Genomic DNA, 20551 nt, shown 5'->3' on the forward strand with positions numbered 1-20551 from the left:
GCATGACCTTTGCTAAAATAGGACATATCGAGCACCTAAAATTTGCCGGAATGGAAATGAATCAACACTCCGGCAAAACATAGGCCACTCGGATTTTCCCAGCGATACAAAGATGTTCATGCTTAAACTTGCAATTCCATCCGGATCAATTATCATAAGCATTCGCACATGAGTTCATCGACTAAATACCCTAGTTCTACTCTATTCAACACACCGAGGAGTGGATAAAGAGGAGGTGGACTTTTAGCTCACTGACTCGGGTGTAGAGGAAGTAGAGGTAGCTCGGATGACGATCACTCCAAGGAGACACGACTCTACAAAGCCTGCATATTCCACCGAGTAAAATTTTAGATCGTCAAATCTCATATAGCATTCTTTGATGACAAAGTGATAATGACATAAATTCAACTAGTTATATTAATTCAACTAGTTCAACTAAGCACTTACTAAAAATAAACTAGTTCTATTAATTTTCTTACTAAAAATAAACTAGTTCTATAGTAAAATTTTAATTAGAACATCAAATCTCATATACCTAAATTTTCTTACTAAAAATAAAATAGTTCTATTAATTCAACTAGTTCAACTAAGCACTTACTATAAATAAAAATAATTAATTTTCTTACTAAAAACAGTAAAAAAACTACATTATACAAGAAAAGTACAAAAAAGTTTAGGGTTTAGGAGAGATGGAGGGAGGAGGGAGGAGGAGGAGGGAGGAGGAGGGGGTAGAGAGGAGGAGGAGGGATGAGGAGGGAGGAGGGGCGGCCGGAGGAGGAGTGGGGAGGGGGCGACCGGAGGAGGAGTGGACGGGAGGTGGAGGAGGGAGGAGGGGGCGGCCGGAGGAGGGAGGGGAGGAGGGGGTGGCCGGAGAAGGGGGGAGGAGGGAGAAGGGGCGGCCGGAGGAGGAGGGACGAGGGATGAGGGGACGGCCGGAGGTGGAGGGAGGGGCGCGGTAGGGAGGAGGAACTACCTCAGTGGAGGAGGAGCAGGAGCGTCGGCGGCGGCGGGCGACGAGAGCTTGTCGGGGAACGGCGGCGGCGGCGGACGACGGGGGTGCGGGGGAGTGAGAGTGGAGAGGGAGAGTGGAGGCGGCCGGTTGGGGGCGCGTATATGATATGTCCATTTTGCATCATGCTTTTATATCAATAGTTATTGCATTATGGGTTGTTATTACACATTATGTCACAATACTTATGCCTATTCTCTCTTATTTTACAAGGTTTACATAAGGAGGCAGAATGCCGGCAGCTGGAATTCTGGGCTGGAAAAGGAGCAAATATTAGAGACCTCTTCTGCACAACTCCAAAAGTCCTGAAACTCCACGGAAGTTATTTTTGGAAATAATGAAAAATACTGAGCGAAAGAAATACCGGAGGGGGCCCACACCCTGGCCACGAGGGTGGGGGCGCGCCCCCTGCCTCATGGGCCCCCTGTTGGCCCTCCGGTGCCCATCTTCTGCTATATGAAGTCTTTCGTCCGAAGAAAAATAAGCAGCAAGCTTTCGGGACGAGACTCCGCCGCCACGAGGCGGAACCTTGGCGGAACCAATCTGGGGCTCTGGCGGAGCTGTTCTGCCGGGGACACTTCCCTCCGGGAGGGGGAAATCATCGCCATCGTCATCACCAACGCTCCTCTCATCGGGAGGGGGCCAATCTCCATCAACATCTTCACCAGCACCATCTCCTCTCAAACCCTAGTTCATCTCTTGTATCCAATTCTTGTCTCTAAGTCTAGGATTGGTACTTATAGGTTGCTAGTACTGTTGATTACTCCTTGTAGTTGATGCTAGTTGGTTTATTTGGTGGAAGATCATATGTTCAGATCCTTTATGCATATTAATACTCCTCTGATTATGAACATGAATATGCCTTGTGAGTAGTTACGTTTGTTCCTGAGGACATGGGAGAAGTCTTGCTATTAGTAGTCATGTGAATTTGGTATTCGTTCGATATTTTGATTAGATGTATGTTGTCTCTCCTCTAGTGGTGTTATGTGAACGTCAACTACATGACACTTCACCATTGTTTGGGCCTAGAGGAAGGCATTGGGAAGTAATAAGTAGATGATGGGTTGCTAGAGTGACAGAAGCTTAAACCCTAGTTTATGCGTTGCTTCGTAAGGGGCTGATTTGGAACCATATGTTTCATGCTATGGTTAGGTTTACCTTAATACTTCTTTTGTAGTTGTGGATGCTTGCAATAGGAGTTAATCATAAGTGGGATGTTTGTCCAAGTAAGGGCAGCACCCAAGCACCGGTCCACCCACATATCAAATTATCAAAGTACCGAACGCGAATCATATGAACGTGATGAAAACTAGCTTGACGATAATTCCCATGTGTCCTCGGGAGCGCTTTTCTCTATATAAGAGAGTTTGTCCAGGCTTGTCCTTTGCTACAAAAAGTATTGGGCCACCTTGCTGCACTTTATTTACTTTTGTTACTTGTTGCTCGTTACAAATTATCTTATCACAAAACTATCTGTTACCTATAATTTCAGTGCTTGCAGAGAATACCTTGCTGAAAACCGCTTATCATTTCCTTCTGCTCCTCGTTGGGTTCGACACTCTTACTTATCGAAAGGACTATGATAGATCCCCTATACTTGTGGGTCATCAAGACTCTTTTCTGGCGCCGTTGCCGGGGAGTGAAGCGCCTTTGGTAGGTGGAATTTGGTAAGGAAAAATTTATATAGTGTGCTAATATTTATTGTCACTTGTTACTATGGAAAGTAATCCTCTGAGGGGCTTGTTCGGGGTATCTTCACCCCGACCAGTAGAGCAAAGAGTTGCTCCTCAACCTACTGAACCTACTGAAAATGAAAATTTCTACTTTGAAATTCCTTCGGGTATGATAGAAAAACTTCTAGCTAATCCTTTTACAGGAGATGGAACATTACATCCTGATGAGCACCTAATATATGTGGATGAAGTTTGTGGATTATTTAAGCTTGCAGGTATGCCCGATGATGTTATCAAGAAGGAGGTCTTCCCTTTTTATGACACCTAAGTTTGATTGTGTTAAATCTTTCATGGATACCGATGTTTTTCGTAAATTTAGCACTAAATATGGACTTGACTCAGAGATAGTAGCTTCTTTCTGTGAATCTTTTGCTACTCATGTTGATCTCGCTAAGGAGAAGTGGTTTAAATATCATCCTCCCATAGAAGTAAAAGTAGCTGCACCTACTAAAGTTGAAGAAAAGACTATCACTTATAATGATCCTATTGTTCCTACCGCCTATGTTGAGAAACCACTTTTCCCTGTTAGAATAAAGGATCATGCTAAAGCTTCAACTGTGGTACGTAAAAGCAATATTAGAACTTACACCTCCTGAGCAAGTTAAAGTTGAAACTAATATTGCTATTGTTAAAGATCTCTTGGCTGATAATATTGATGGGCATGTTATTTATTTCTGTGATGAGACTGCTAGAATTGCTAAACCTTGTGCTAAAGATAAACATAGACCTGTGGTAGGCATGCCTGTTATTTCTGTTAAAATAGGAGATCATTGTTATCATGGCTTGTGTGATATGGGTGCTAGTGCTAGTGCAATACATATTGACTTATACAAAGAAATTATGCATGATATTGCACCTACTGAGTTAGAAGAAATTGATGTCACAATTAAACTTGCCAATAGAGATACTATATCACCAATTGGAATTGTTAGAGATGTTGAAGTCTTATGTGGGAAAACTAAATATCCGACTGATTTTCTCGTTCTTTGTTCCCCACAAGATAGCTTTTGTCCCATTATATTTGGTAGACCCTTCTTAAACACTGTTAATGCTAGGATAGACTGCGAGAAGGGTGTTGTTACTATTGGTTTAGGTGATATGTCTCATGAGTTCAACTTCTCTAAATTTCATAGACAACACCGTGAAGAGGAACTTCCTAGTAAAGATGAAATTATTGGTCTTGTTTCTATTGCCGTACCTCCTAGTGATCCTTTAGAACAATATTTGCTAGACCATGAAAAATGATATGTTTATGAATGAAAGAAGGGAAATAGATGAAGTGTTCTTTAAACAGGGACCTATTCTGAAACACAACTTGCCTGTTGAAATCCTAGGGGATCCTCCTCCACCCAAGGGTGATCCCGTGTTTGAGCTTAAACCATTGCCTGATACCCTTAAATATGCTTATCTTGATGAAAAGAAGATATACCCTGTTATTATTAGTGCTAACCTTTCAGAGAAGGAGGAAGAAAAATTATTGAAAACTCTGAAGAAGCACCGTGGTGCTATTGGATATACTCTTGATGATTTTAAGGGCATTAGTCCCAATCTATGCCAACACAAAATAAATTTGGAGAAAGATGCCAAACCAGTTATTGGTCATCAACGACGGCTGAATCCTAAAATGAAAGAAGTGGTAAGAAAGGAAATACTAAAGCTCCTTGAGGCAGGTATAATCTATCCCATTGCTGATAGTCAGTGGGTAAGTCCTGTCCATTGTGTCCCTAACAAGGGACGTATTACTGTCGTTCCTAATGATAAAGATGAATTGATTCCGCAAAGAATAATTACAGGTTATAGGATGGTAATTGATTTCCACAAATTAAATAAAGCTACTAAAAAAGATCATGACCCCTTGCCATTCATTGATCAAATGCTAGAAAGATTATCCAAACATACACATTTTTGCTTTCTAGATGGTTATTCTGGTTTCTCTCAAATACCTGTGTCAGCTGATGATCAAGTTAAGACCACTTTTACTTGCCCTTTCGGTACTTTTGCTTATAGACGTATGCCTTTTGGTTTATGTAATGCACCTGCTACCTTTCAAAGATGCATGATGGCTATATTCTCTGATTTTTGTGAAAAGATTTGTGAGGTTTTCATGGACGACTTCTCCGTCTATGGATCCTCTTTTGATGATTGCTTGAGCAACCTTGATCGAGTTTTGTAGAGATGTGAAGAAACCAATCTTGTCTTATACTGGGAAAAGTGCCACTTTATGGTTAATGAAGGCATTGTCTTGGGGCATAAAAATTCTGAAAGAGGTATTGAAGTTGATAAAGCTAAAGTTGATGCTATTGAAAAGATGCCATGTCCCAAGGACATCAAAGGTATAAGAAGTTTTCTTGGTCACACTGGATTTTATAGGAGGTGTTGGAAATATGCCCTAGAGGCAATAATAAATTGGTTATTATTATATTTCCTTGTTCATGATAATCGTTTATTATCCATGCTAGAATTGTATTGATAGGAAACTCAGATACATGTGTGGATACATAGACAACACCATGTCCCTAGTAAGCCTCTAGTTGACTAGCTCGTTGATCAATAGATGGTTATCGTTTCCTGACCATGGACATTGGATGTCGTTGATAACGGGATCACATCATTAGGAGAATGATGTGATGGACAAGACCCAATCCTAAGCATAGCATAAAAGATCGTGTAGTTCATTTGCTAGAGCTTTTCCAATGTCAAGTATCATTTCCTTAGACCATGAGATCGTGCAACTCCCGGATACCGTAGGAGTGCTTTGGGTGTACCAAACGTCACAACGTAACTGGGTGACTATAAAGGTGCACTACGGGTATCTCCGAAAGTGTCTGTTGGGTTGGCACGGATCGAGACTGGGATTTGTCACTCCGTATGACGGAGAGGTATCTCTGGGCCCACTCGGTAATGCATCATCATAATGAGCTCAATGTGACTAAGGAGTTAGCCACGGGATCATGCATTACGGTACGAGTAAAGTGACTTGCCGGTAACGAGATTGAACAAGGTATTGGGATACCGACGGTCGAATCTCGGGCAAGTAACGTACCGATTGACAAAGGGAATTGTATACGGGATTGATTGAATCCTCGACATCGTGGTTCATCCGATGAGATCATCATGGAACATGTGGGAGCCAACATGGGTATCCAGATCCCGCTGTTGGTTATTGACCGGAGAGGCGTCTCGGTCATGTCTGCATGTCTCCCGAACCCGTAGGGTCTACACACTTAAGGTTCGGTGACGCTAGGGTTGTAGAGATATTAGTATGCGGAAACCCGAAAGTTGTTCGGAGTCCCGTATGAGATCCCGGACGTCATGAGGAGTTCCGGAATGGTCCGGAGGTGAAGAATTATATATAGGAAGTCCAGTTTCGGCCACCGGGAAAGTTTCGGGGGTTATCGGTATTGTACCGGGACCACCGGAAGGGTCCCGGGGGTCCACCGGGTGGGGCCACCTATCCCGGAGGGCCCCATGGGCTGAAGTGGGAAGGGAACCAGCCCTTAGTGGGCTGGGGCGCCCCCTTGGGCCTCCCCCTGCGCCTAGGGTTGGAAACCCTAGGGGTGGGGGGTGCCCCACTTGCCTTGGGGGGCAAGTTTCCCCCCTGGCCGCCCCCCCCCCCCTTGTAGATGGGATCCAGGGCAGGCCCCCCCCCCAGGGGGCCTATATATAATGGGGGGGAGGGAGGGCAGCAGCACCACAGCCCCTGGCGCCTCCCTCTCCCTCTGCAGCACCTCTCCCTCTCGCAGAAGCTTGGCGAAGCCCTGCCGAGATCCCCGCTACTTCCACCACCACGCCGTCGTGCTGCTGGATCTCCATCAACCTCTCCTTTCCCATTGCTGGATCCAGAAGGAGGAGACGTCGCTGCTCTGTACGTGTGTTGAACGCGGAGGTGCCGTCCGTTCGGCACTCGGTCATCAGTGATTTGGATCACGACGAGTACGACTCCATCAACCCCGTTCACTTGAACGCTTCTGCTCGCGATCTACAAGGGTATGTAGATGCACTCCTTTCCCCTCGTTGCTAGTATACTCCATAGATGGATCTCGGTGATGCGTAGGAAATTTTAAAATTCTGCTACGATCCGCAACAGTGGCATCATGAGCCAGGTTTATGCGTAGTTACTATGCACGAGTAGAACACAAAGCAGTTGTGGGCGTAGATGTCGCCAATTCTTCTTGCCGCTACTAGTCTTATCTTGTTTTGGCGGTATTGTGGGATGAAGCGGCCCGGACCGACCTTACACGTACACTTACGTGAGACAGGTTCCACCGACTGACATGCACTAGTTGCATAAGGTGGCTAGCGGGTGTCTGTCTCTCCGACTTTAGTCGGATCGGATTCGATGAAAAGGGTCCTTATGAAGGGTAAATAGAAATTGGCATATCACGTTGTGGCTTTTGCGTAGGTAAGAAACGTTCTTGCTAGAAACCCATAGCAGCCACGTAAAACATGCAACAACAATTAGAGGACGTCTAACTTGTTTTTGCAGGGTATGCTATGTGATGTGATATGGCCGAAAGGATGTGATGAATGATATATGTGATGTATGAGATTGATCATGTTCTTGTAATGGGAATCACGACTTGCATGTCGATGAGTATGACAACCGGCAGGAGCCATAGGAGTTGTCTTAATTTATTGTATGACCTGCGTGTCAATGAAAACGCCATGTATTTACTTTACTTTATTGCTAACCGTTAGCCATAGTAGTAGAAGTAATAGTTGGCTAGACAACTTCATGAAGACACAATGATGGAGATCATGATGATGGACATCATGGTGTCATGCCGGTGACGAAGGTGATCATGCCGCGCCTCGAAGATGGAGATCAAAGGCGCAGGATGATATTGGCCATATCACGTCACTTTATGATTTGTATGTGATGTTTATCATGTTTACATCTTATTTGCTTAGAACGACGGTAGCATAAATAAGATGATCCCTCACTAAAATTTCAAGAGACGTGTTCCCCCTAACTGTGCACCGTTGCGAAGGTTCGTTGTTTCGAAGCACCACGTGATGATCGGGTGTGATAGATTCTAACGTTCGAATACAACGGGTGTTGACGAGCCTAGCATGTACAGACATGGCCTCGGAACACATGCGAAATACTTAGGTTGACTTGACGAGCCTAGCATGTACAGACATGGCCTCGGAACACAAGAGACCGAAAGGTCGAACATGAGTCGTATAGCAGATACGATCAACATGGAGATGTTCACCGATGATCACTAGTCCGTCTCACGTGATGATCGGACACGGCCTAGTTTGACTCGGATCATGTATCACTTAGATGACTAGAGGGATGTCTATCTGAGTGGGAGTTCATTAATCAGATGAACTTCATTATCATGAACATAGTCAAAAGGTCTTTGCAAATTATGTCATAGCTTACGCTTTAGCTCTACTGTTATGAGATATGTTCCTAGAGTTAGTTGAAAGTTGATAGTAGCAATTATGCGGACTGGGTCCGTAAACTGAGGATTGTCCTCATTGCTGCACAGAAGGCTTATGTCCTTAATGCACCGCTCGGTGTGCTGAACCTCAGCGTCGTTTGTAGATGTTGCGGAACATCTGACATACACGTTTTGATGACTACGTGATAGTTCAGTGCGTAATACTAACGGTTTAGAATTGTGGCACCAAAGACGGTTTTGAAACGTCGCAGAACATATGAGATGTTCCGAAGACTGAAATTGGGATTTCAGACTAGTGCCCACGTCAAGAGGTATGAGACCTCTGACAAGTTTCTTAAGCCTACAAACTAAGGGAGAAAAGCTCAATCGTTGAGCATGTGCTCAGATTGTCTGAGTACTACAATCGCTTGAATCGAGTGGGAGTTAATCTTCCAGATAAGATAGTGATGGTTCTCCATAGTCACTGCCACCAAGCTATTAGAGCTTCATGATGAACTATAACATATCAGGGATAGATATGATGATCCTTGAGCAACTCGCGATGTTTGACACCGCGAAAGTAGAAATCAAGAAGGAGCATCAATTGTTGATGGTTAGTAAAACCACTAGTTTCTAGAAGGGCAAGGGCAAAAGGGATACTTCATGAAACAGCAAATCATTTGCTGCTCTAGTGAAGAATCCCAAGGTTGAACCCAAACCCGAGACTAAGTGCTTCTGTAATGAGGGGAACGGGCACTGAAGCAGAACTACCCTAGATACTTGGTAGATGAGAAGGCAGGCAAGGTCGACAGAAGTATATTGGATATACATTATATGAATGTGTACTTTACTAGCACCAGGGTATTAGATACCGGTTCGGTTGCTAAGTGTTAGTAACTCGAAATAAAAGCTGCCGAATAAACGGAGACTAGCTAAAGGTGAGATGACGATATGTGTTGGAAGTGTTTCCAAGGTTGATGTGATCAAGCATCGCATGCTCCCTCTACCATTGAGATTTGGTGTTTGCGTTGAGCCTGACTGGATTATGTTTATCGCAATACGGTTATTCATTTAAGGAGAATAATGGTTACTCTGTTTATTTGAATAATACCTTCAATGGTCTTGCACCTAAAATGAATCTCGATCGCAGTGATACACATGTTCGTGCCAAAAGATATAAAATAGTAATGATAGTACCACATACTTGTGGCACTGCCATTTGAGTCATATTGGTATAGAACGCATGAAGAAGCTCCATGTAGATGGATCTTTGGACTCACTCGTTTTGAAAAGATTGAGACATGCGAACCATGTCTATTGGTATATATGCATGAAGAAACTCCATGCAGATGGATCGTTTGGACTCACTTGATTTTGAATCACTTGAGACATGCAAATCATACCACATGGGCAAGATGACTGAAAGGCCTCGTTTTCAGTAAGATGGAACAAGAGAGCAACTTGTTGGAAGTAATACATTTTGATGTATGCAGTCCAATGAGTGCTGAGGCATGCAGTGGATATTGTTATGTTCTTACTTCACAGATGATTTGAGTAGATGCTGAGTGTATTTACTTGATGAAACACAAGTCTGAATTATTGAAATGTTCAAGTAATTTCAGAGTGAAGTTGAAGATCGTCGTGACAAGAGGATAAATGTCTATGATATGATCATAGAGATATCTGAGTTACGAGTTTGGCACACAATTAAGAAATTGTGGAAATTGTTTCACGACTAATACCGCTTGGAACACCACAGTGTGATGGTGTGTCCACTACTAGGAAAAGGGCTATAGATGGAATGGCCACTAATGGCGCACTGTACATGTGGTGCGCCATTAGTAAATACTAATGGCGCACCATGTGTCGGTGCGCCATTAGTGTGAAAATACTAATGGCGCACCACATCCACGGTGCGCCATTAGTAAAAAAAAATTAATTTTTTCAAAACTACTAATGGCGCACCGTGGGATGGTGCGCCATTAGTAGTTCAACTAGTAATGGCGCACCATCCCACGGTGCGCCATTAGTAGTTATGTTTCAAATTTTTTTTTCAAATTTTTTTTATTTTTATTTTTTAAACTACTAATGGTGCACCGTGGGACGGTGCGCCATTACTAGTTCAACTACTAATGGCGCACCACTCCCACGGTGCGCCATTACTAGTTGAACTACTAATGGCGCACCACTCACAGGTGCGCCATTAGTAATTTTGTTTCAAAATTATTATTTTTTTGAAAAACTACTAATGGCGCACGGTTGGGGTGGTGCGCCATTACTAGTTGAACTACTAATGGCGCAGCACCCCAACGGTGCGCCATTAGTAACTTGGCCCATTCCACCGAATGCAACCCCCCCCCCCCCCCCCCCCCGTGAACCGCCTTTTCAGTTTTAAAAAAAATAAAAGAAAATGATGGAAATGTCAAAAAAATAAAATAAAATAAGTTTCCCATGTGATATGTGGTCTAGTTGTTGGGAAAATTAACAAATATGAATTTCGACTTTATTTGCAAAATCTCTCTGGAATTTCTTAAAATGGGCATAACTTTTGCATACGAACTCTGATGAAAAAGTTTTTTATATGAAAAATCATCTACTCGAAAAGTTACATCCGAATTTAACCGGGGAAACCCCGTTAAACATTTTCAAAATCCTCAAAAACCTAACAGAAAAAAAGATACGAGGCTTTCAAGATCTGGAGGCAAAAAAATTCAAAAAATTTCAAACTTACTAGTGGCGCACCGGTTGCTAGGTGCGCCACTAGTAACAGAAAAAAAATATTGGTTTTGAATTTTTTTTGATTTTTTTTCAAAAAATGATTCGTAATATGACAGGGAAGTTTGAAATATTTTTCAAAATTTCATCATACTCATGAATATGAACAAAGTCCTAGACATCAACAAGGTTTAATAGGATTGATATGATAGATATATCAACAAGTGGCTGTTAAGTGAGGTGGTGCTGGAGTTGGATAGAACCACGAAGTTAAGCGTGCTCGGGCTGGAGTAGTGTGAGGATGGGTGACCTTTCGGGAAGTTTGACCACTTAGTGCGATTTGACTTGAAATTAAGCATATTGACTTGAGATTAAGCCATAGTGACCAGAGATTAAGGAAAAATTGGAAAAAAAAATTGAACATTTTTTTGAAATTTTTTTGAAAAAAATATTTCTGATATGGTGCATACCATGATGCCTTTTCTAGTAGTGGTCCGAACATCATAACTGCACCCTATTGGATATGGTGCATACCATGATGTCTCTTATCGAATTACCACTATCGTTTATGGGCTAGGCATTAGAGACAACCGCATTCACTTTAAAAGGGGCACCACGCAATTCCGTTGAGACGACACCATTTAGAGAAACCTAAGTTGTCGTTTCTTAAAAGTTTGGGGCTGCGACGCTTATGTGAAAAGGTTTCAGGCTGATAAGCTCGAACCCAAAGCAGATAAATGCATCTTCATAGAATACCCAAAACAGTTGGGTATACCTCCTATTTCAGATCCGGAAGCAAGGTGATTGTTTCTAGAAACAGGTCCTTTCTCGAGGAAAAGTTTCTCTCGAAAGAATTGAGTGGGAGGATGGTGGAGACTTGATAAGGTTATTGAACCGTCACTTCAACTAGTGTGTAGCAGGGCACAGGAAGTTGTTCCTGTGGCACCTACACCAATTGAAGTGGAAGCTTATGATAGTGATCATGAAACTTCGGATCAAGTCACTACCAAACCTCGTAGGTCGACAAGGATATGTACTACTCCTGAGTGGTACGGTAATCCTGTCTTAGATATCATGTTGTTAGACAATACTGAACCTACGAGCTATGGAGAAGCGATGGTGGGCCCATATTCCGACAAATGGTTAGAAGCCATGAAATCCGAGATAGGATCCATGTATCAGAACAAAGCATGGACTTTGGTGAACTTGCCCGATGATCAGCAAGCCATTGAGATAAATGGATCTTTAAGAAGAAAACGGACATGGACGGTAATGTTACCGTCTATGAAGCTCGACTTGTGGCAAAGAGTATTTTCACAAGTTCAAGGAGTTGACTACGACGAGATTTTCTCATCCGTAGCGATGCTTAAGTCCGTCGGAATCATGTTAGCATTAGCTGCATTTATGAAATCTGGCAGATGGATGTCAAAACAAGTTTCCTTACCAGTTTTCGTAAGGAAAGGTTGTATGTCATACAATCAGAAAGGTTTTGTCGATCCTAAGGATGCTAAAAGGTATGCTAGCTCCAGCGATCCTTCCATGGACTAGAGCAAGCATCTCGGAGTCAGAATATACGCTTTGATGGAGTGATCAAAGTTTTTGGGTTTATACAGAGTTTGTTAAAAACTTGTATTTACAATAAAGTGAGTGGGAGCGCTATATGTGAATGACATATTGTTGATCCGAAATGATGTAAAATTTCTGGAAAGCATAAAGGGTTGTTTGAAAGAAGTTTTTCAAAGGAAGACCTGGATAAAGCTGCTTACATATTAGGCATCAAGATCTATAGAGATAGATCAAGACGCCTGATGATACTTTCAAAGAACGCACACCTTGACATGATTTTGAAAGAGTTCAAAATAGATCAGCAAAGAAGGAGTTCTTGGCTGTGTTACAAGGTGTGAGTATTGAGTAAGACTCAAGACCTGACCACGGCAGAAGAGAGAGAAAGGACGAAGGTCGTCCCCTATGCTTTAGACGTAGGCTCTACAGTATGCTATGTTGTGTACCGCACATGAAGTGTGCCTTGCCATGAGTTGGTCAAGGGGTACAATAGTGATCCGGGAATGGATCACATGACTGTTGGGGAACGTAGCAGAAATTCAAAATTTTCTACGCATCACCAAGATCAATCTATGGAGTAATCTAGCAACGAAGGGAAGGGGAATGCATCTACATACCCTTGTAGATCGCGAGCGGAAGCGTTCAAGAGAACGGGGTTGATGGAGTCCTACTCGTCGTTATCAAAATCACCGATGATCCTAGCGCCGAACGGACGGCACCTCCGCGTTCAACACACGTACGGAGCAGCGACGTCTCCTCCTTCTTGATCCAGCAAGGCGGGAGGAGAGGTTGATGGAGATCCAGCAGCACGACGGCGTGGTGGTGGAAGTAGCGGGGATCCCGGTAGGGCTTCGCCAAGCACTAACGGGAGGGAGAGGTGTCACGGGAGGGAGAGGGAGGCGCCAGGGGCTTGTGTATTGCTGCCCTCCCTTCCCCCCACTATATATAGGGCCAAGGGAGAGGGGGGGCGCAGCCTTGGCCCTTCCTCCAAGGAAGGGTGCGGCCAGGGAGGAGTCCTTCCCCCCCAAGGCACCTCGGAGGTGCCTTCCCCCTTTAGGACTCTCCCTTTTCTTTATTTCTTGGCGCATGGGCCTCTTGGGGCTGGTGCCCTTGGCCCATATAGGCCAAGGCGCACCCCCTACAGCCCATGTGCCCCCCCCGGGGCTGGTGGACCCCCTTGGTGGACCCCCGGACCCCTTTCGGCACTCCCGGTACAATACCGATAAAGTGCGAAACTTTTCAAGCGACCAAAACAAGACTTCCCATATATAAATCTTTACCTCCGGACCATTCCGGAACTCCTCGTGACGTCCGGGATCTCATCCGGGACTCCGAACAACTTTCGGGTTACCGCATACTAATATCTCTATAACCCTAGCGTCATCGAACCTTAAGTGTGTAGACCCTACGGGTTCGGGAGACATGCAGACATGACCGAGACGTTCTCCAGCCAATAACCAACAGCGGGATCTGGATACCCATGTTGGCTCCCACATCTTCCACGATGATCTCATCGGATGAACCACGATGTCGGGGATTCAATCAATCCCGTATTCAATTCCCTTTGTCAATCGGTATGTTACTTGCCCGAGATTCGATCGTCGGTATCCCGATACCTTGTTCAATCTCGTTACCGGCAAGTCTCTATACTCGTTCCGTAACTCACATCATCCCGTGATCAACTCCATGGTCACATTGTGCACATTATGATGATTTCCTACCGAGTGGGCCCAGAGATACCTCTCCGTTTACACGGAGTGACAAATCCCAGTCTCGATTCGTGCCAACCCAACAGACACTTTCGGAGATACCTGTAGTGCACCTTTATAGCCACCCAGTTACGTTGTGACGTTTGGTACACCCAAAGCATTCCTACGGTATCCGGGAGTTGCACAATCTCATGGTCTAAGGAACTGATACTTGACATTAGAAAAGCTCTGAGCAAACGAACTACACGATCTTGTGCTAGGCTTAGGATTGGGTCTTGTCCATCACATCATTCTCCTAATGATGTGATCCCGTTATCAACGACATCCAATGTCCATGGTCAGGAAACCGTAACCATCTATTGATCAACGAGCTAGTCAACTAGAGGCTTACTAGGGACATGGTGTTGTCTATGTATCCACACATGTATCTGAGTTTCCTATCAATACAATTCTAGCATGGATAATAAACGATTATCATGAACAAGGAAATATAATAATAACCTATTTATTATTGCCTCTAGGGCATATTTCCAACAGTTTCCCACTTGCACTAGAGTCAATAATCTAGTCCACATCACCATGTGATTAACACTCATAGGTCACATCACCATGTGACCAACATCCAAAGAGTTTACTAGAGTCACCAATCTAGTTCACATCACTATGTGATTAACACTCAATGAGTTCTGGTTTGATCATGTTATGCTTGTGAGAGAGGTTATTAGTCGACGGGTCTGAACCTTTCAGATCCGTGTGTGCTTTACGAATATCTATGTCATCTTGTGGATGCTACCACGCGCTATTTGGAGCCATTTCAAATAACTGCTCTACTATACGAATCCGGTTTACTACTCAGAGTTATCCGGATTAGTGTCAAAGTTCGCATCGACGTAACCCTTTACGACGAACTCCTTTTCACCTCCATAATCGAGAAAATTCCTTAGTCCACTAGATACTAAGGATAAGTTCGACCGCTGTCATGTGATCCATTCCCGGATCACTATTGTACCCCTTGACCAACTCATGGCAAGGCAAACTTCATGTGCGGTACACAGCATAGCATACAATAGATCCTACGTCTAAAGCATAGGGGACGACCTTCGTCCTTTCTCTATCTTCTGCTGTGGTCAGGTCTTGAGTCTTACTCAATACTCACACCTTGTAACACAGCCAAGAACTCCTTCTTTGCTGATCTATTTTGAACTCTTTCAAAATCATGTCAAGGTGTGCGTTCTTTGAAAGTATCATCGGGCGTCTTGATCTATCTCTATAGATCTTGATGCCCAATATGTAAGCAGCTTTTATCCAGGTCTTCCTTTGAAAAACTCCTTTCAAACAACCCTTTATGCTTTCTAGAAATATTACATCATTTTGGATCAACAATATGTCATTCACATATACTTATCAGAAATGTTGTAGCGCTCCCACTCACTTTATTGTAAATACAAGTTTCTAACAAACTTTGTATAAACCCAAAAACTTTGATCACTCTATCAAAGCGTATATTCTGACTCCGAGATGCTTGCTCTTGTCCATGGAAGGATTGCTAGAGCTAGCATACCTATTAGCATCCTTAGGATCGACAAAACCTTTCTGATTGTATCACATACAACCTTTCCTTACGAAAACTGGTAAGGAAACTTGTTTTGACATCCATCTGCCAGATTTCATAAATGCAGCTAATGCTAACGTGATTCCGACAGACTTAAGCATCGCTACGGATGAGAAAATTTCATCGTAGTCAACTCCTTGAACTTGTGGAAATACTCTTTGCCACAAGTTGAGCTTCATAGACGGTAACATTACCGTCCACGTCCGTCTTCTTCTCGAAGATCCATTTATCTCAGATTTCATGGTTTCTAACCATTTGTCAGAATATGGGCCCACCATCGCTTCTCCATAGCTCGTAGGTTCAGTATTGTCCAACAACATGATATCTCAGACAGGATCACGTACCACTCTGAAGTAGCACGCATCCTCTTCGTCCTACGAGGTTTGGTAGTGACTTGATCCGAAGTTTCATGATCACTATCATAAGCTTCCACTTCAATTGGTGTAGGTGCCACAGGAACAACTTCCTGTGCCCTGCTACACACTAGTTGAAGTGACGGTTCAATAACCTTATCAAGTCTCCACCATCCTCCCACTCAATTCTTTCGAGAGAAATTTTTCCTCGAGAAAGGACTCGTTTCTAGAAGCAATTACTTTTGCTTCCAGATCTGAAATAGGAGGTATACCCAACTGTTTTGGGTATTCTATGAAGATGCATTTATCCGCTTTGGGTTCGAGCTTATCAGCCTGAAACCTTTTCACATAAGCTTCGCAGCCCCAAACTTTTAAGAAACGACAACTTAGGTTTCTCTAAATGGTGTCGTCTCAACGGAATTGCGTGGTGCCCCTTTTAAAGTGAATGCGGTTATCTCCAATGCCTAACCCATAAACGATAGTGGTAAAGATACATCATGGTATGCACCATATCCAATAGGGTGCAGTTATGATGTTCGGACACACCATCACACTGTGGTGTTCCAGGCGGTATTAATTGTGAAACACTTTCCACAATGTCTTAATTGTGTGCCAAAATCGTAACTCAGATACTCATCTTTATGATCATATCACACACATTTTATCCTCTTGCCACGACGATCTTCAACTTCACTCTGAAATTACTTGAACCTTTCAATAATTCAGACTTGTGTTTCATCAAGTAAATACACTCAGCATCTACTCAAATCATCTGTGAAGTAAGAACATAACGATATCCACTGCATGCCTCAGCACTCATTGGACTGCATACATCAAAATGTATTACTTCCAATAAGTTGCTCTCTTGTTTCATCTTACTGAAAACGAGGCCTTTCAGTCATCTTGCCCATGTGGTATGATTTGCATGTCTCAAGTGATTCAAAATCAAGTGAGTCCAAACGATCCATCTGCATGGAGTTTCTTCATGCATATATACCAATAGACATGGTTCGCATGTCTCATTCTTTTCAAAAATGAGTGAGTCCAAAGATTCATCTACATGGAGCTTCTTCATGCGTTCTATACCAATATGACTCAAGTGGCAGTGCCACAAGTATGTGGTACTATCATTACTATCTTATATCTTTTGGCATGAACATGTGTATCACTACGATCGAGATTCATTTTAGGTGCAAGACCATTGAAGGTATTATTCAAATAAACAGAGTAACCATTATTCTCCTTAAATGAATAACCGTATTGCGATAAACATAATCCAATCATGCTCAACGCAAACACCAAATCTCGATGGTAGAGGGAGCATGCGATGCTTGATCACATCAACCTTGGAAACACTTCCAACACATATCGTCATCTCACCTTTAGCTAGTCTCCGTTTATTCCGCAGCTTTTATTTCGAGTTACTAACACTTAGCAACCGAACCGGTATCTAATACCCTGGTGCTGCTAGGAGTACTAGTAAAGTACACATTCATACAATGTATATCCAATATACTTCTGTCGACCTTGCCTGCCTTCTCATCTACCAAGCATCTAGGGTAGTTCCGCTTCAGTGACCGTTCCCCTCATTACAGAAGCACTTAGTCTCGGGTTTGGGTTCAACCTTGGGATTCTTCACTAGAGCAATAAATGATTTGCTGTTTCACGAAGTATCCCTTTTGCCCTTGCCCTTCTAGAAACTAGTGGTTTTACTAACCATCAACAATTGATGCACCTTCTTGATTTCTACTTTCGCGGTGTCAAACATCGCGAGTTGCTCAAGGATCATCATAACTGTCCCTGATATGTTATAGTTCATCATGAAGCTCTACTAGCTTGGTGGCAGTGACTATGGAGAACCATCACTATCTCATCTGGGAGATTAACTCCCACTCAATTCAAGTGATTGTAGTACTCAGACAATCTGAGCACATGCTCAACGATTGAGCTTTTCTCCCTTAGTTTGTAGGCTTAAGAAACTTGTCAGAGGTCTCATACCTCTTGACGTGGGCACTAGTCTGAAATCCCAATTTCAGTCTTCGGAACATCTCATATGTTCTGCGACGTTTCAAAAACGTCTTCGGTGCCACAATTCTAAACTGTTAGCATTATGCACTGAACTATCACGTAGTCATCAAAACGTGTATGTCAGATGTTTCGCAACACCTACAGACGATGCTGAGGTTCAGCACACAGGGCGGTGCATTAAGGACATAAGCCTTCTGTGCAGCAATGAGGACAATCCTCAGTTTACGGACCCAGTCCGCATAATTGCTACTACCAACTTTCAACTAAATTTTCTCTAGGAACATATCTTAAACAGTAGAACTAAAGCGCAAGCTATGACATAATTTGCAAAGACCTTTTGACTATGTTCATGATAAGGAAGTTCATCTGATTACAGAACTCCCACTCAGATAGACATCCCTCTAGTCATCTAAGTGATACATGATCCGAGTCAAACTAGGCCGTGTCCGATCATCACGTGAGATGGACTAGTCATCATCGGTGAACATCTCCATGTTGATCGTATCTTCTATACGACTCATGCTCGACCTTTCGGTCTCTTGTGTTCCGAGGCCATGTCTGTACATGCTAGGCTCGTCAAGTCAACCTAAGTGTTTTGCATGTGTTCCGAGGCCATGTCTGTACATGCTAGGCTCATCAACACCCGTTGTATTCGAACGTTAGAATCTATCACACCCGATCATCATGTGGTGCTTCGAAACAACGAACCTTCGCAACGGTGCACAGTTAGGGGGAACACGTCTCTTGAAATTTTAGTGAGGGATCATCTTATTTATGCTACCGTCGTTCTAAGCAAATAAGATGTAAACATGACAAACATCACATGCAAATCATAAAGTGACATGATATGGCCAATATCATCTTGCACCTTTTGATCTCCATCTTCGAGGCGCGGCATGATCACCTTTGTCACCGGCATGACACCATGATCTCCATCATTGTGTCTTCATGAAGTTGTCTCGCCAACTATTACTTCTACTACTATGGCTAACGGTTAGCAATAAAGTAAAGTAATTACATGGCGTTTTCTTTGACACACAGGTCATACAATAAATTAAGACAACTCCTATGGCTCCCGCCGGTTGTCATACTCATCAACATGCAAGTCGTGATTCCTATTACATGAACATGATCAAGCTCATACATCACATATATCATTCATCACATCCTTTTGGCCATATCACATCACATAGCATACCCTGCAAAAACAAGTTAGACATCCTCTAACTGTTGTTGCATGTTTTACGTGGCTGCTATGGGATTCTAGCAAGAACGTTTATTACCTACGCAAAAGCCACAACGTGATATGCCAATTTCTATTTACCCTTCATAAGGACCCTTTTCATCGAATCCGATCCGACTAAAGTGGGAGAGACAGACACCCGCTAGCCACCTTATGCAACTAGTGCATGTCAGTCGGTGGAACCTGTCTCACGTAAGTGTACGTGTAAGGTCGGTCCGGGCCGCTTCATCCCACGATGCCGCCGAATCAAGATAAGACTAGTAACGGCAAGTAAATTGACAAAATCGACGCCCACAACTACTTTGTGTTCTACTCGTGCATAGAAACTACGCATAGACCTAGCTCATGATGCCACTGTTGGGGAACGTAGCAGAAATTCAAAATTTTCTACGCATCACCAAGATCAATCTATGGAGTAATCTAGCAATGAAGGGAAGGGGAGTGCATCTACATACCCTTGTAGATCGCGAGCGGAAGCGTTCAAGAGAACGGGGTTGATGGAGTCGTACTCGTCGTGATCCAAATCACCGATGATCCTAGCGCCGAACGGAAAGCACCTCCGCGTTCAACACACGTACGGAGCAGCGATGTCTCCTCCTTCTTGATCCAGCAAGGGGGGAGGAGTGGTTGATGGAGATCCAGCAGCACGACGGCGTGGTGGTGGAAGTAGCGGGGATCCCGGTAGGGCTTCGCCAAGCACTAACGGGAGGGAGAGGTGTCACGGGAGGGAGAGGGAGGCGCCAGGGGCTTGTGTATTGCTGCCCTCCCTTCCCCCCACTATATATAGGGCCAAGGGAGAGGGGGGCACAGCCTTGGCCCTTCCTCCAAGGAAGGGTGCAGCCAGGGAGGAGTCCTTCCCCCCCCCCCCCCAAGGCACCTCGGAGGTGCCTTCCCCCTTTAGGACTCTCCCTTTTCTTTATTTCTTGGCGCATGGGCCTCTTGGGGCTGGTGCCCTTGGCCGATATAGGCCAAGGTGCACCCCCTACAGCCCATGTGGCCCCCCCGGGGCTGGTGGACCCCCTTGGTGGACCCCCGGACCCCTTTCGGCACTCCCGGTACAATACCGATAAAGTGCGAAACTTTTCCAGCGACCAAAACAAGACTTCCCATATATAAATCTTTACCTCCGGACCATTCCGGAACTCCTCGTGACGTCCGGGATCTCATCCGGGACTCCGAACAACTTTCGGGTT

The sequence above is a fragment of the Aegilops tauschii genome, chromosome 2, assembly GCF_002575655.3.
Source record: "Aegilops tauschii subsp. strangulata cultivar AL8/78 chromosome 2, Aet v6.0, whole genome shotgun sequence".
Lineage (NCBI taxonomy): Eukaryota > Viridiplantae > Streptophyta > Magnoliopsida > Poales > Poaceae > Aegilops > Aegilops tauschii.